This window comes from Mustela putorius, unplaced genomic scaffold, assembly GCF_011764305.1.
Source record: "Mustela putorius furo isolate JIRA1106 unplaced genomic scaffold, ASM1176430v1.1 tig00003909_pilon_pilon_pilon, whole genome shotgun sequence".
NCBI classification, from domain to species: Eukaryota; Metazoa; Chordata; class Mammalia; order Carnivora; family Mustelidae; genus Mustela; species Mustela putorius.
In genome coordinates, this window is record NW_025422057.1 from 31,044,097 (window position 1) to 31,056,716 (window position 12,620).

Below are 12,620 nucleotides of genomic sequence, written 5' to 3' on the forward strand. Positions count from 1 at the left end.
GATCCTAGGGTCCTGGGATCAAGCCCCACATCGGGCTCTCTACTCAGCAGGAAGCCTGCTTCCTCCTCTCTGCCTACTTGTGATCTCTCTCTGTCAAATAAATAAATAAAATCTTAAAAAAAATAAAAACAGTTGTATTGAAATATGATTGACTTTTACCATTTTCAAAGTTTCCTCTCAGTCATTATGTATTCTTATAATTCACTTTTGATTATTAGGCAGCATTCCTGTGGACTTTTCCTGTCAGTTGGTACCCTTACCCATGGGCAGTAGCTTTACATGTGATTCAGTTTTCCAACATTACTTTCATCAACCTCATAAATTTCTGCGTCTTTTGCAAAATCTTGAATAACCTGATACAAGCAAATCACATTGCATTCATGGTTTGTAATAGAGAAATCCTAAATCTGAATGAGAACAAGCAATAAAAACATGACTTAATGGATGAGAATATACACCATGATTAAGCAAGCAGAGATGTTTAAGTGGAGACCAATTTTGTAAATGATCATTTTGTTAGTAAATACTTTTATGTTATGAAAAATTGAATTTTCTATGTTACCATAGCTATGGAGACTTGAGATAGGAATACTGGGAAGATGATAAGGCTGTCAGTTAGAAGCCTCTAACAAGCTTTGTTCCACCAAGCAGATAACTGAGGGAATGAATATTCTGGCACATTTGTAACCCATTCCATTGCTAGACTAGTTGGGAACCTTTGCTATTGATGACAGAATCTTGAGTCACAACAGTCTTGGTTGGTGTGAACACTGGCCCCAAGCCAATGCATGATGTCTAACAGTTTATTTGCAATTAGGTCCCAAACCTCATCTCTCCCCCCATTTCCACCCCTACTAGAAAACAAACTGGATTATTCCATTGTAGCATGGCAGAGAGAGAAAGTCCTGGCTTACTGGTTTCCAGGAAAAAGCGCTGGGGGTTTGAGATGGTTTGTTGCTCTTTGTGAATCTGCAAGGTGTCACGACTGCTTTAAGATGCAGTCTTGAACTGCCCTTCTGGATAGTGGTCAGACTGGACGAAGCGGCAGCCCTTCTTGTATTGTACACGGACTCTGTGTTACCCATCTGGAGTAGCTGTTGGCAGAAGGTGGGTGTGTGGAGAGTTAGGTTGGGGGGGGGGGCTGGTATACAGAAAGAACAGATAAGCCAGCTCTCTTCGTTTAAGGCCAACTTAGAAAGGTGTGGGTATTACTCTAGACTTGTTTGTAAGGAGAGAACCCCAAGTTGGACAAAAGGGAAATTAACAAAGAGGAAGGTCAGGAGTGCAGTTGGTCCTGAGAAATAATCTAGAACTAAGGACTTGAACTCTGCATTACCTCTTCACCTCTCCTTCCTGTGTCTCTCTGCATATTGGTGTCATTTTTTTCTCTTAGAGAGAGCGCACGTGAGCGAGAGCATGGGTGCGTGCACAGGGGTGGGGGGAGGGGCAGAGGGAGAAAGAGGATCTTAAGCGGGTTCACCCCCTAGGTGGGCCCCTAGGACATTATTTTCTGAGTCCTCTCCAAGGAGAATTCTATCCCCTAGGAGCTGTCCTACCTTACTCTTTCCAGTCCCAACTCTGAAGAGGAACTGCTCCTTATTCTCTCTGGTCCAAAATTTAAAAATCCCCACAGTAGCGTCTAATTTGTTGAATTTGGGCTGGGTGCCTAACTCTAGGCCAGTTAACTGTGGCCAGGGGATTGGAGGACTGTGAATGGTCCATACTGATAGTCTGGATGGTGGAGTTTCTAAAAGCTTGGCAGCTTCCATTCAGACCACTGTCGTATTCTTTTTTTTTAAAGATTTTATTTATTTATTTGAAGAGAGAGACAGTGAGAGAGAGCATGAGCGAGGAGAAGGTCAGAGAGAGAAGCAGACTCCCCATGGAGCTGGGAGCCCGATGTGGGACTCTATCCCAGGACTCCAGGATCATGACCTCAGCTGAAGGCAGTCGTCCAACCAACTGAGCCACCCAGGCGTCCCCACTGTTGTATTCTTGCGGAGCAACATTTAAAAAACTGCCCTGAGGCAGCTGGGATCATGCTTGTGCCTGAGGGGTAGGAGTAAGCAGGGAGGGATGTGTCGTCCCAGAATGACAATATTGGGGGCGACAGTGAGACTGAGGCTCAGCACTGTCAAATGACTTGCCCAGGGATACCCAGCCAGTTAGGGACAAAAGCCCAGGCCTCTAGCACTGAACTCAGAGTTCTAGCCACTGCAGTTTATCGTCTCCCCCCAAGAAGAAAACGCCAGGCCAAGATGGCGACCTTCAAATGTCTGAAAGACAGTTATGTGGAAAGGAGGAAGGTGTTTGGTGATGTTCCAGAGGCAGATAAGGATTGATGGATGGCAGTGACTGACAAGCAGAATTCTGCTAGACTGAAGGAAGAAGGTTAACGCCTGTGTAAGGGCGGAGTGGGCTGATGGAGGAGGTAGTACCCAGAGGCCCTGTCCCGGGAAGCCTTCAGGCTACAGTTGGATAAAATCTGCCAAAGATGCTGAAGTATTCCCTGAAGTCCCTTCCAGACCAGAGGCAGTGTCAGTGACACACCGGGCCCTGGACTATGCTGCTTTTTACTGTTTTCCTCCAGCATCTGCCAGTTGTGCTAAGTGCTGTGCTGACCATTTTCCAGGGATCATCTCCTCTAACCTTCACTCATAAGAGAGACTTTTGTCATCTCTTTCTGCTCATGAGACACAGAGACACTGCTATTTTCCCAGTGGCACATGGGACTTCAGGTTTGCTCCCCAACTTCTAGCCTTTTCCAGGTCGGTGGCTTCTTAAAAACGATTTGTTTCCAGCCCCACGTGCACCGTGTCTCCTTCAGGAGCTCTCAAAGTGTGGTTCTCCGAATACCTGTGTCAGAACCATATGTTTTTGGTTTTGATGCAGAACCAAATGTTTTGAACCTCATGTTTTTATAAATACTCGTGTTCCCCATATATTTGAACCCTACATTATTTGTTTATATTCATGTACCTGGGCCCTCCCTGTGACCCAATGAGCCAGAATATCTGGGTGGAATGGACTGGGAATATGTATGAATGCTAATGATTCTGGTGGGTACTAAAGTTTGACAACCACTGGTCTAGAGCTTTCCGGGGAAGGGCTGGAGGGGAGATCAGATGCTGAAAATGCTCATATTTCTCTAAACAGCTGAAACTTTGCTTTGAAGACCATGGGGAGACATTGATGGTCTGAATGTTGGTGTCTGGCATGATTGGGATTCATCTTCTAGTAAGTTCAGTCTGGCAGCTCTGTGGGCAGGGCTGGAGGCTAGAGACTGGGCAGGAAAAGAGGGCAGCTTCCAGGGGAGAGGGGATGTGGGCCTGAGCTGAACAGAGGCAGTGGGAATAGAGAAGAAGGGACATTCTGGAGGGTGGAAAGCAGGCATATCCAGAGGCAAGTAGCTTAGTGTGTGAATTCAGGACACAGGAATGAAAGATGTCTGCATGCGGACATTCAAAAGTAAGGAAGCACTTTCAGCAGGTGATTAGTTGACAACTTTATGGAAGACATGGCACTGAAATAGACTGTTGGTTCTGAGGAGGAATTCGTGAGAACAGGACGGACTAAATCCTAGGATGAGGGAACTCTATGCACAAGGCAGAGGGGTATAAGCATAGGATGTGTTTGAATTTGGGCTAAGAAGTGGTTGGGGAGGGACAGTGGAGGAAAAGGATTATAAAGATCAACTTGAATCAGCGGGGCTAAGGCATTTCAATGTCAATATAAAGAGCCTTGTGCCTTTTGTCTCAGCTTTTTGCTCTTGGGGCAGCAATATGACCAAAATGACATTTGGAGAGATGGTTCCGCCCCACTAAAGGACCGACCCTAGGTGTTTGTTTGTTTTTAATTAAAGCACAGTTGACACACCATGTAGCATTAGTTTCAGGTGTAGGGCCTAGTAATTGGACAAGTCTGTCTGTCATCCGTGCTCACCACAAATGTAGCTGTCATCTGTCACCATACAATGTTATTACGGTACCATTGACTCTATTCCCAATGCTGTGCCCTTCCTCCCTGTGACTTCTTCCTCCCATAACTGGAAGGCACTCCCCTTCACCCATTTTCTCCATCCCCCCCAACCCCTGCCCTCTGGCCACCATCAGTTTGCTTTCTGTATTTATTATAGATTTGTTTTCTCCTTTTGTTCGCTTATTCCTTCATTGAGGGCCTACCCTAGTTGCTGAGGCAGGCTTTTCCCCAGAGTCGGTTTTGTGTAGAGCCAAATGTAAATAGATTCTACTTAAAGGAGAAATGGGACCCCTATTGCAACGTGATGTGCGGATGAAATATCCGTGCATTTCCTTCCATAGGCTCTTATGAGTGTTGTACTGAGATGGAGTCAAGCGCTAGTTTCCTCCGACATCTTGTCTTCGTTCTGTGACTCTTATCACCAACCCGCCTTTACTATGAGTGGTTACGCCCCCTAGAGATCTCAGGTGGTCTGTTTATAAAAGGCCTCATCTCTGCTGTGGGTGGGGATGGTGGCTGGCTGGTATGAGCAAAGACCGAGAGGTGCCTTCTTGCCTCTTGAACAAAGAGTGGAAACGCTAAGGGGTGTTGGGGTGGGGTGGGGTTGTTCCTAAATGTGCAATAGCTTCCTGGCACACAGACGTACAGAGACGTGGTCAGGGTTTGAAATAGTCCTGGTCAGCAGCCACGTCGTGCTGGGGAGTGAATAACTTGAAAGCTGTGGGTGCTCTTAATGGATACTGTAGAGTGCCATTTTGTTCCTAGAAGGGGGTGTGGGGTACGGGGAAGCCCTGTCTTTTTTTTTTCTCTCTTCTTTACCCCATGGCCCAAGTCGCTTTTCCTTAGATTCTAGTATCCTTGTTTTCCTTTTTCTCTGGATTCCTGTGGGACTCATTTGCCAGGACATCCAGAAGTCATGCTCATTTATCTAATCGCTTCTTGAATTTCAGCTTGCTTCTGCCACCAGTAAATTCCTTAGGAGTAGATCCCATGACTCTCATTCCATATGATTCTCCATTGTGCCTAGCACCATGTGGGCACACAGGGATCTCAGTAAGTACTCTTTGCTTGGTTGGCTGTTTGGTTGAAGTGTTGGAGCACAGATCTTAACAGTCTCTTTTTAGCTGAAGGAGTGTTACGACGATTAAATTACTCTCTCAGTGGGGTCACAATTATTAGTTGTCACAAATATGCATTGACTACCTACATGCTGAATTGTTGAGGGGGAAAAATGCTTTCAGAGCACTCATGATCTAAATAAGGACTCAAATGGAGTTTCACCATTTGCTTCAGGTTATCCTGCTGCCCTCCCATCAATACAGAGTTATTGAGTGCACGGTGAATTTGGGGAGGGCTTGTACTCCAACAGATGCTGGAAAGGCATTACAGAATCTGAGAAAAACACAAGTCCTATTGCCAAGAATTCTCCTGAGCCAAGCCAGCCAGTGGGAATTCATCTGTTAAAGGTCACTTTGGGCATCTGGGATTTACTATTTATTCTCCCCCACCTTTTTTTTTAAGTAGGCGCCACACCCAATATGGGGCTTGAACTCCCAACTCTTGAGATCAAGAGTCTGATGCTCTCATGACTGAGCCACACAGGTGCCCCTGGGACTTACTGTTTAACAGGACTGAGCGCACAATTTAGCCTGCCAGTCTCCTCACGACCCAGCCTCTGTTGTCCGAGCTAGCTTCCTAATGCCTTCCTGCTGCATCGGAGGAAGACTTGTATGCAGGAAAGGTGGTTGAGAGGGAAATCAGTGTTGGCGCCAGGTGGGTGGGAGTTCTAGTCTCTCTGAGCTCTCAGAGGCTCCGCTTCGTTACCTGTAAAATGGGTGGAAATGTGCACCTCAGGGGACTCTCAGAAAATGTGTCTGAGAGGATGACTGGAAACACATGGCTCCCTCTGCCCCCGTCCCCCAGCCTGCCTCAGCCGGGCTCACCTCTTCTCTGGGTCAGCATCTATTTGTTCCCGCACTTTCTATTCTCATGGCCACTGCTTTACTTTTAAGTCCTGATCATTTGTTGTCACAGAAACTGTATCTTTTATGTTATGGTCATTTTTTAAAAATTATTTTTTAAAAAGATTTTATTTATTTGTTTGACAGAGAGAAAGAGATCACAAGTAGGCAGAGAGCGAGAGAGGAAGCAGGCTCCCTGCCGAGCAGAGAGCTCGATGCGGGGCTCCATCCCAGGACCCTGGGATCATGACCCGAGCCAAAGGCAGAGGCTTAACCCACTGAGCCACCCAGGTGCCCCCATTTTTTTTGTTACTTTTGTTAAAGATATTATTTATTTACTTGACAGACCGAGATCACAAGTAGGCAGAGAGGCAGGCAGAGAGAGAGAGGAAGGGAAGCAGGCTTCCTGCCAAGCACAGAGCCCGATACGGGACTCGATCCCAGAACCCTGGGATCATGACCTGAGCCAAAGGCAGAGGCTTTAACCCACCGAGCCACCCAGGCACCCCTATTTTAAATTTTTAAAAAATATTTCTTTTTTAAAAATTATTTAAATTCCACTAGCCAACTAGTACATATTTCATTTCAGATGTAGTGTTCAGTAATTTATTAGTTGCGTATAATACCTGGTGCTCAGCCCATCTCGTGTGCCCCCCTTAATGCCCAATACCCAATTTATTTTTTAAGTTTTAGAAATCTCTTAAAAATGATAAAGATCATACATGTTTGTTATAAAGCATGTTTCTAACAATCAGAAGTCTACAGAGGAAAAAGCAAAAATTTCTGTCTACTTCCCCAAATCTTCATTTGCTTCTGTAGAGGTAACTGCCATAGCAGCTTGGTGTATATCTTTTTTAGAACCTTTTTATAAACTTATCAAACCCACATGGGCCTTTTTTCATTATAGATAGAACCATTATATACATACTTTTCTCCAGCTTGATTTTTCAATCAAATGATCCTTTTCTGTGAATTTACAACATATATACACATGGTAATATTTTGTATAAAGTAGATTATTGTGTACATTTTATTTTGCAGATAGTCTTTTATCTTAGTTCATAGATTAATTGGGCTTCTTGTTTCCATCTCATGCCTCTCCACCAAAATGCCAAAATGGTTTTCCTAAAAACCCAAATGGGGGATTCGTTTTTTTTTTAGATTAACATATTAAGTATTATTAGCCCCAGGGGTAAGGTCTGTGAATCGCCAGGTTTACACACTTCACAGCGCTCACCATAGCACATACCCTCCCCAATGTGCATAGCCCCCTCACTTTCCCCCCATCGCTAAGCATAATAGCCTCTAGTTCCATCCACGTCGTCGCAAATGGTAAGATTTCATTTCTTTTGATGGCTGCATAGTAGTCCAGTGTGTGTGTGTGTGTGTGTGTGTGTGTGTGTATCACCTCTTCTTTATCCATTCATCTATTGATGGACATCTAGGTTCTTTCCATAGTTTGGCTATTGTGGACATTGCTGCTATAAACAATTGGGTGCACGTGCCCCTTCGGATCACTACATTTGTATCTTTAGGGTAAATACCCAGTAGTGCAATTGCTGGGTCGTAGGCTTGCTCTATTTTCAACTTTTTGAGGAACCTCCATGCTGTTTTCCAGAGTGGTTGCACCAGCTTGCATTCCCACCAACAGTGTAGGAGGATTCCTTTTCTCTGCATCCTTGCCAGCATCTGTCATTTCCTGACTTGTTAATTTTAACCATTCTGACTGGGTTGAGGTGATATCTCATTGTGGTTTTGATTTGTATTACCCTGATGCCGAGTGATGTGGAGCACTTTTTCATGTGTCTGTTGGCCATCTGGATGTCTTCTTTGCAGAAATGTCTGTTCATGTCCTCTGCCCATTTCTTGATTGGATTATTTGTTCTTTGGCTGTTAAGTTTGATAAGTTCTTTATAGATTTTGGATACTAACACTTTATCTGATATGTGGTTTACAAATATCTTCTCCCATTCTGTCCGTTGTCTTTTGGTTTTGTTAACTGTTTCCTTTGCTATGCAAAAGCTTTTGATCTTGATGAAATTTCAATAGTTCCCAAATGGGGGAGCCTTTGATGATAAAATAAAGTCCCGACTCCTTAATATGACAGTTAAAAGCCCTCTACTATCTTGCCCCAGCTGATTGGCGGTTCCTTTGGCATATTCCTTCAATTTTTGTTGCTGTTCATGGCAGAAGCTTTTTGTCCTTTGGAAAAAACCTTTGTACACCCCAATGTATTAAACAGCTTTTTCTTAACCTTCTTTCCTAGAGGAAATGAATTTCACGTGTTTATTAACTCTTTGTTGACATGTCTTGAGTGATTCTACATGGCCTACTTCAGACATCGAAATTTGGAGAGCCAGTTTTTAAGAGCTTAGTTTTGTTTGTTTTCTGTCCTTTTGCCTGGTGAACATATTAGGTATTCTCTTATTGCTGACCTTTTTTCTTTGCCCTGGAGTTATTATTATGTTTAGATGAACATGATCCAAAGACTGTGAGGCCTTGAGTATGGGAACAGGCAGACCAAGTAGATGATGGTTGTATTCAAAAGCTAAGCTAGAAAGCAAGCTGCAAAACAAAATGTGTCCAGGTGGGCTGTCTCCTGTATCTTGCTCAGAGCCTGGTGCACAGTGAATGCTTGAAAAACTTTTCATCCCTAGAACACATGTCAGGTGTGAAAATTTCATCTGTGATTGGGGCAGGGGGGCGATGAAGTTATTTCCATGTGGCAAGGGGCCCATCAGTGTGGCCTATCATTTGCCGTCAGTCTAACTTGGGAAGATGCCTCAGGGAATGTGTGCAGGTGACGATGGCCATCTCCTTTCTTGCTGCACCACAACCTGGCAGCTTCTGCTTCTCCTTGGTGCAGGGACCTGAACAGAATGGGGGAGACTGGGAATATCCTTTTGTTGCTTAATTCACACCAGTGATAGGTTTGTGTATCTCAAGTTTGATGACCATGGAATGACCACTCGATAACCACACGGGGATCATTTTAGATTCAGTGTCGGTCATCTAAGAAACTCTGAAAAAAATCAAGACGTAAATAGCTCAGAAGCTGAATTTGCGGCTTTTGTGGATATATTTATTTATACTTTTCAAAAGCAGTAAGTCTGCAGCTTAAGATACCCAAAATGACATTCTTTGCTTCCTCTGACCACAGAAGCCACACATCTACGTCATTACCAGGAGGTTGTGTTGAGGAGGTTGTGATCTTCCTACTGATCTTTCAAAAAAGCAAAAACAAATGAAAAGCCAAGAACTCCGGTGTCAGTTGCAATGCATGTATCGGCTGGGTTCCTCAGCTCTCACCAAAGGATTTTTACCTTATTCGCGGCTTGTCTTGTTACTTGGCAACATGGTGGGTCTGTCAGAGGGTGTCACCTCAAATGCTCTGATCTCTGATTTCTGTAATCATATTTAGGTTTTCCTTTTTTTGTGTTCCTTGGCACATTCTTTTCTAATATGGAGTGTATCTGGTTGGCTCTTGGCCAGGCATCTGGAACGTACCCATTCTGTCTTAAATTATGCCAGTTGTGCCTCGAAGTTTTTCAAAAGATTGAGGACACAGGTTCATTGGTCTTTGAATGCATTGGGATTTTTTAAAAAAAATTTTATTTATTTATTTGACAGATAGAGATCACAAGTAGATGGAGAGGCAGGCAAAGAGAGAGAGGAGGAAGCAGGCTCCCTTTTGAGCAGAGAGGCTGATGTGGGGCTTGATCCCAGGAACCTGGGAACATGACCTGAGCTGAAGGCAGAGGCTTTAACTCACTAAGCCACCCAGGTGCCCCAAATGCATTGGGATTTTTAAGTTATTATTATTTCTTTATAGTTTTCCAGGTAGTTCAGTAGCATGTATCTCCTCACTCCTCCCTCAGCACAGCCTAAACTCCTCCTCCCATGGTCTTCGTATATACTGTGCAGAGTGCCTGATCCCAGATCAGATTTTCTTAAAGGATCAAGGTAATTTTTCTCACTGAGCTGGGATCAGACTCAGCATTGGCCTTACTCAGGGTTCTAGGCATCCATCCCCATTCCCCTGGAGTTGAAATTTGAGATGAAACCAGCATCCCATTTCTGTTCTAGCACTTTTCCTACACATCTTATCTTAATATGTAATATTTTTTACTTCTAGGCATATAAAATATTTTAGCATCTATTTGAAAGTTAACTCCTGGGGTACCTGGGTGGCTCAGTGGGTTAAGCCTCTGCCTTCAGCTCAGGTCATGATCTCAGGGTCCTGGGGACGAGCCCTGCATCAGGCTCCCTGTTCAGCGGGGATCCTACTTCCCCCTCTGCCTCTGCCTGCTTCTCTGCCTGCTTGTGATCTCTCTCTGTGTGTCAAATAAGTAAATAAAATTTTTAAAATAAATAAATAAAATCTTTAAAAAAAAGAAAGTTAAATCCCTATTTCTCTCTTGCTCAGGTTGCCTAACTAGCTATGTCATTGGTATTACATGAGAAAGACTGGCCTTTCTTTGCCTCTCTCATCTGACTGTTCATTTGGGGGAGGCTTCTTTATCATTTCGGGTAGAATTCAGCCAGATCTCCTAAGTATCAAAGTTGCCTCATTTTTAGATTCAAGAAAAGACACAGAATTTTCAGAAATCTTAAAATGAATGTCCTCTGGTGAGTTCTACTATGTCTTAGTACCTAAAACAACAACAACAACAACAACGACAAAACAAAACAAAAAAAACCCAAACAACGATTAACCATCAGCCTAGTTTCTGGTATCCAGGCTGGGGTCATTAAAATGAGTGGCACAGTCATGAGATGGGCATCACCTCCCATATATAGATACAAACTTGAATGTTCATTTTGAGAAAATGTGTTAAGATTTCCATGACATGCTGGCTTAAAGTGACTGCCATACAATGGAGTTAGAAAACTGAAGATCTTGAGGTCCTGGACAAAGTCTCACTCATCTTTATGAGATGGAGTTCTCAGCATATGTTGATATCTCATGCTCAATAATATTTGATGAATGAGTCAATGAATGATTGGAGAATCATACTTATGGTTTGGCTTTAAAGAAATAAGATCAAATTATTTGGCTCATGGAAAAGGACTTAATTTTACTGTCTCGACTGCCAGTCCATCTGAGTTGCCCACCGTCTGGGACTCTAAGTAGTAAAAGAGTAAGATGGATAGCACTGATAGGAAGGATACTTACTAATTTGTTAGTGGAGCTAGTGTCATAAGTAAACTTTTTTTTTTTTTTTGGTCTTAGTAAAATTTTAGAAAGGTCTCTTTTCTTACCTTTTTCTAAATCTGAAATATATTTCTGACATCTACAAATATTCAGGGCTTTTGTGGTACTGTACTCTAGAATAAGAAAAAAAATAGGCCTCTTGGGTGGGGATTATCTTATTATCTCTAGCTTACTCTCCAGTACCTTTGCATTCTCCCACATGGCCTTGAACCACGTTCCCAATTGAGTATCTCCTCTAGTCAACATGTGAATCCTAAAAATCTCAAATTTTCCAATTGCACATTGAATAGTCAAGCCAAACAACATTTTATTTATACATGATACACGTGTCTCTTTGGAAAGTAGCAGAATTTTCTGCCAAAGCTCATGGTTCTTATCTTGGGACATCTTTCAAGGAATGATTGTCACATGAGTGAAGCCTTGTTTTGATTTTAACAATTCTCAGCTTAGGGCTGCATCCCTGAGACTTCAATGTACAACCATCAGTTGAGGTAGAAAGCATATGGTGCTTAGTGTCTAGAAACCATTTCAAATGCCTGTTCTTAGAACCTTGTTGCAGTCTGTTTAAACGTACTTTTTCAAGATAGATTTTTAATGTTTATTTTCTGAATAGCTCGGATTTGCAACTGAAGAGAAAAGCAGCTCTTGGAAAAAAAAAAGATTATATTAGAGAGGGAAAAGTTGTATCTAATGCTGTGTGATGGTTGCTATGGTGATGATTGAATGTAAATTTCAGTTTATGTAAAATCCTGCTAAGGTTTTGATTGGAGACCTGAGGTGAGGCTTGGTGTCAGTTGGTGAAGTGGCTAAAAAGCATCCATTAATGAGGGGAGGGGGAGGGAAAGATGGGATTACACAGCTCTTTCCCCACCCAGGTATCATTTTGTCACAGACTAATCTCATAATAGTGACTAAAGCAAGACAACACTGGAACATGGAACAAAAAATGGTGCTTCCCTTCTCCCTTGACAGTTTCTTCCTAGAGGAGCTCTTCCTGGGAGAGAAGGCAGCTCTTGCAATGTTAAGCTCCAATGTGCCTGTTTCATTGGTCTTAAGTAGGTTTTTGGTTGTGGGAAAGGTGATTCGAACACCAGATACAAGAGCTGGGCTGAGTGACCTTTGTAGACCTTCTAGCCTCAATTTCCAGTGTTTGAGTATGTGTACATAGCAGCAAGAAGGGGGAAAAATAGCGGAAAGGTTAATCACATCATGTTACCCTAAAGCTTTCAGGCATTAGAATTGTAAATCTACCTGGAAAGCAGGCTTTTTTGCCTCTTCAGTTAAGCGATTTAATCTAAGAAGGAACAGTCATGGATCTGTGAGTAACCAACCTGATTACAAACTAGCATTTGTTTCTTTGAGTCTTACTCTTCAGCCTACCTACTTAACTCTTTACTATCTATGTGTAGTTGCTCTAAGAGTATCCCCCTCCATTTATTTATTTATGATCTATAATTATGTGTGTA

The 12,620-nt window shown here is 43.0% G+C and overlaps 1 protein-coding gene across 3 annotated transcripts in view; it reads left to right on the forward strand.

Moving 5' to 3' along the window:
• The window catches only part of PIK3AP1 (phosphoinositide-3-kinase adaptor protein 1), a 114,780-nt gene that overhangs the window by 23,453 nt on the left and 78,707 nt on the right, over positions 1 to 12,620 (forward strand). The gene's annotated exons all lie outside the window — the stretch shown is intronic.